This window comes from Triticum urartu, chromosome 6A (assembly GCF_056163025.1).
Source record: "Triticum urartu cultivar PI428250 chromosome 6A, HENAU_Tu73, whole genome shotgun sequence".
Classification (NCBI taxonomy): Eukaryota; Viridiplantae; Streptophyta; class Magnoliopsida; order Poales; family Poaceae; genus Triticum; species Triticum urartu.
Genome location: NC_141878.1, coordinates 94,395,696 through 94,400,838, shown reverse-complemented (window position 1 = coordinate 94,400,838; position 5,143 = coordinate 94,395,696). Strand labels below are relative to the sequence as shown.

Here is a 5,143-nt window from a genome sequence, read left to right as displayed (position 1 = left end):
AAACGGCTTAAGGTCGGGAATAAAGTCAATACAAAACTCAATGACCTCCTCATTTTCATGGCCCTTGGAGATGCTTCCTTCTGGCCTAGCACGGTTATGAACATATTTCTTTAAGACTCCCATGAACCTCTCAAAGGGGAACATATTGTGTAGAAATACAGGACCCAAAACGTTAATCTCTTCACATAGGTGAACTAGGACGTGCGTCATGATGTTGAAGAAGGATGGTGGGAACACCAACTCGAAACTGACAAGACATTGCACCAAATCATTCTCTAACCTTTGTATGATTTCTGGATCGATTACCTTCTGAGAGATTGCATTGAGGAATGCACATAGCTTCACAATGGCTAATCGAACGTTTTCCGGTAGAAGCCCCCTCAATGCAACCGGAAGCAGTTGCATCATAATCACGTGGCAGTCATGAGACTTTAGGTTCCGGAACTTTTTCTCTGCCATGTTTATTATTCCCTTTATATTCGACGAGAAGCCAGATGGTACCTTAATACAGAGCAGGCATTCAAAGAAGATTTCCTTCTCTTCTTTGCTAAGAGCGTAGCTTGCATGACCCTGATGTATGCCGTCTTTTCCGTGCATACGTTGCTGGCCCTCCCGTGCCTCAGGTGTATCTTTTGTCTTCCCATACACGCCCAAGAAGCCAAGCAGGGTCACACAAAGATTCTTCGTCACGTGCATCACGTCGATTGCGGAGCAGACCTCTAGGTCTTTCCAATAGGGCAGGTCCCAAAATATAGATTTTTTCTTCCACATGGGTGCACGTTTGTCAGCGTCATTCGGAACAGGTTGTCCACCAGGACCCTTTCCAAAGACCACCTTCAAATCCTTGACCATATCATGTACATCAGCACCAGTACGGTGGCGAGGCTTCGTCCGGTGATCCGCCTCACCTTTGAAATGCTTGCCTTTCTTTCTTACGGGATGCCTGCTCGGAAGAAATCGACGATGTCCCAGGTACACATTCTTCTTACAATTAGCCAAATATATACTGTCGGTATTGTCCAAACAGTGCGTGCATGCGCGGTATCCCTTGTTTGTCTGTCCTGAAAGGTTACTGAGAGCAGGCCAATCATTGATGGTCACGGACAACATCGCCTTTAGGTCAAATTCTTCCCCCATGTGCTCATCCCACACACGTACACCTGTTCCATTCCACAGTTGTAAGAGTTCTTCAACTAATGGCCTTAGGTACACATCAATGTCGTTGCCGGGTTGCTTAGGGCCTTGGATGAGCACTGGCATCATAATGAACTTCCGCTTCATGCACAACCAAGGAGGAAGGTTATACAAACATAGAGTCACAGGCCAGGTGCTATGGTTGCTACTCTGCTCCCCAAAAGGATTAATGCCATCGACGCTTAGACCAAACCATACGTTCCTTGCGTCATCTGCAAACTCCTTCCCGTACTTTCTTTCAATTTTTCTCCACTGCGACCCATCAGCGGGTACTCTCAACTTTCCGTCTTTCTTACGGTCTTCTCTGTGCCATCGCATCGCCTTGGCATGCTCTTTGTTTTGGAACAAACGTTTCAACCGTGGTATTATAGGAGCATACCACATCACCTTGGCAGGAATCTTCTTCCTGCGGCGCTCGCCCTCGACATCACCAGGGTCATCGCGGCTGATCTTATAGCGCAATGCACCACATACTGGGAAATCGTTCAAATCCTCGTACTCACCGCGGTAGAGGATGCAATCATTAGGGCATGCACGTATCTTCTGCACCTCTAACCCTAGAGGGCAGACAGCCTTCTTTGCTTCGTACGTACTCTCGGACAATTCGTTGTCCTTTGGAAGCATATTCTTTATCATTACCAGCAACTTTCCAAATCCCTTGTCAGATACACCATTCTCTGCCTTCCATTGTAGCAATTCCAGTGTGGTGCCCAACTTTTTCTTGTCACCTACGCAATTCGGGTACAACAATTTTTTGTGATCCTCTAACATGCGCTGCAACTTCTTCTTCTCCAAATCACTTGCGCAGTTTCTCTTTGCATCAGCAATGGCCCGATCTAGATCATCAATGGGCTCATCCGATTCCTCTTCTTCAGCTTCTTCCCGCATTGCCGGCTCAGCTTCTTCCCGCATTACCAGCTCAGCTTCTTCCCTCATTGTTGTATCATCGTATTCAGGGAACCCATGGCTAGGATAGCTGTCGTCGTCCTCTTCTTCTTCATTGTCTTCCATCATAACCCCTCTTTCTCCATGCTTGGTCCAAACATTATAGTGGGGCATGAAACCGAACTCAAACAGGTGGACGTGAATGGTTCTTGACGTAGAGTAATTGTGACCATTCTTACAACCAGCACATTGGCAAGGCATAAAACCATCTGCCCGCTTGTTTGCCTCAGCCGCAAGCAGAAAAGTACGCACGCCATTAATGAACTCAGGACAACATCGGTCATCGTACATCCATTGCCGGCTCATCTTCAATACACAACACCGAAAACACCAAATTAATACAATACATAAAGTTCATACATAAAGATCATACAACACTTAAATGCAATAAACAAATAACTCTCTAGCTAAAGAATTTAAATGCAACAACAAATGCGATCAAGATCGCAACTAAGGTAACAATTGATCCAACAGCATAATGATACCAAGCCTCACTATGAATGGCATATTTTCTAATCTTTCTAATCTTCAAGCGCATTTTCTCCATCTTAATCTTGTGATCATCGACGACATCGGCAACATGCAACTCCAATTCCATCTTCTCCCCCTCAATTCTTTTCAATTTTTCCTTCAAATCCTCGTTTTCTCTTTCAACTAAATTTAACCTCTTGACAATAGGGTCGGTTGGAATTTCCGGTTCAACTACCTCCTACATACAAATATCTATGTCAACTTGATGGGCATAATTTGTCATAAACACGAAATGCAATGAATAGTTTTAAAAGAGAATATACCACATCTGAATCATAACCCGGACGAGGGCCGACGGGGACGGATATCAAAACCATGGCACTATGTATAACAAACAACGTATGGGTAAGTTAATTATACGAGTAACTATATATCCAAATCACACAAACATCAATTTTTATATAAAACTTCATGAACAAGAGGCTCACCACAAGGTGGTGCCGGCGATGGGACGTTGCGAGAGATCGACGGTGGTTATGACGGAGATTTAGAAGGTACTAAGTAAACCACACCTACATATGCAAACTAAGTGTTATTTTTGACCTCAAATTGCATATAAATCAAATACTAGCACATATATATAATTCCTCCCAAATTACTAAACTCAAAAATCAATCACTATATAAAGCATTGCACGAGCTAATCTAGCAATGAGAGATGAAAGGACAAAGTTGCTAACCTTTGTGATCATTTGAATGGATGGGGGCCTTCAAATCTTGACGAATTTTGGGCAAAATGTGTCATGAGCTTGAGAGGAAGAGGGAAAAGAACAGAGAGGAGAGGGGAAAGGGGAAGAACAGAGCGAGCTCGGGTGGACGAAGGGTTTATGTAGGACGACCTTTAGTACCGGTTCGTGATACGGCCAGGTACTAAAGGTGCTGGAGGGGCCTCGGACTGACAACATCCTGCCACCACTCACTTTAGTACCGATTCGTGGCACGAACCGGTGCTAAAGGTTCGCCACGAACTGGTACTAATGAGAGCGGCCGGCTAGCCGTTGGAACTGGCACTAATGCACATATTAGTGCCAGCTCAAATTCAAACCGACACTAATGTGCTTCACGTTTGACCCTTTTTCTACTAGTGTCCCCTCTCCGGAGCCCCGAACGGATTCCAGATCAGCCCCCCGAGGAAGATTAGGGCTTGGCGGCGGCTCCGTATCGTAAAACGCGATGAATCCTTCTCTTTGATTTTTTTCCTCCCCGGAAGTGAATATATGGAGTTGGGGTTGAGGTCGGTTGAAGATTAGGGCTTGGCCTACAAATTAAGTGGAGCTCAATATGCAACGAGTTGCATATTGATGAAACACCACATGACTTATTTAGTTCTCTCTCGGTTATGTACTCAACAATATTAAATGTTGATTATCATGGCAAGAGGTGGAGCAAATGGAAAACTACCTATCTAGGCAAGTTTAAATGAGGCCGGAACAACAAACAACAAGTCCGGAAAAACCTCATGTGCAATATTTTAGGTTTGGTACTGTTCTGCCGTAAAGCATAATCTAGAGTTGTTAAACATGCAAAGAGATGCTACCATGATAGACTAGGCATTTTTCTACCCCATTTACATATAAAGTTTGTTAGGTTTGGAGCTACGGTTATTAAGTTATGAATTTAATCATATTAGCATGGAAATTAAGCAAAATTAAACAAACAACAAGTTTAAAAATTTTAAACATGGATGAAAATGATGTATTATGAAACTAGATGAAAAACTAAGCACTTTACATATATAAAGTTTTTACAAAAGATGCATACTTGTTGAGTTATTATATGCATGAAGTTTAGGGGCTATACTGTAAAACTGGCGCTCTCTAGATAAATAGATAATTCGTTCCGTGAAAAAAAAACATGAATCGGGCCGAATCTGGAGGTGCAGGGAGCTGCTCACATTGGGCCAATCCCACCTGGAGGAGAGGCTGGGCCGCAGTGCCTTGCCGGGCCGCGATGAGGCACAAGGCGAGGCCGGCAAGGAGCGGATGCAGGCCGAGGGGCAGGGGAGGCCCACGGGAGGCGAAGGCGACTAGTGGGATGAGGCTGCTGTGCTGGCGCGGTTCACAGTCAACGGGCGCTGGAATTGCTGCGGGCTCGAGGAAGAAACAGAGGAGGCCGTGGGACAAAGGGGTCGAGCTCCTCCGTCCGGTGCAGAAACGAGCAGAGGCCGACGCCACGGGGATCCAGGGCGGCGCGGCTGATCCGGGGCACGGGCACGGTGTCCGAGGCAGGACCCGCCGGACCCACGGCGGTAGGGACTTGAGGTCGACGAAGCTTGGGCGGCAATCCATGGCGGCCCCTAGAGAGAGAGGAGAGAGAAAGAAAGGTGAGGCGAGGGAGTGAAAAACCAGGGGGAGGAAGAGAAAGGCAGGGGCTGCGCGACCTGGTCGCCGACGCTGGAGCAGGGCGGCGCTGGAGTTGCTCGAGGGGAGGAGTGTGTGGCCTTGGGCGCCTGGTTGACGATGCAGAGGAGCGGC

The 5,143-nt window shown here is 46.3% G+C and overlaps 1 long non-coding RNA gene across 1 annotated transcript; it reads right to left on the bottom strand.

The window, feature by feature from the left end:
• Nucleotides 1-1,609: 1,609 nt before the first annotated feature.
• Nucleotides 1,610-4,277, bottom strand: LOC147964181 (uncharacterized). Its single transcript, XR_015607438.1, has 4 exons — nucleotides 3,350-4,277; nucleotides 3,099-3,182; nucleotides 2,934-2,991; nucleotides 1,610-2,848 (listed from the first exon to the last, which is right to left on the bottom strand). It is a non-coding gene; the product is annotated as an uncharacterized LOC147964181 (long non-coding RNA).
• Between the last annotated feature and the right edge of the window lie 866 nt (nucleotides 4,278-5,143).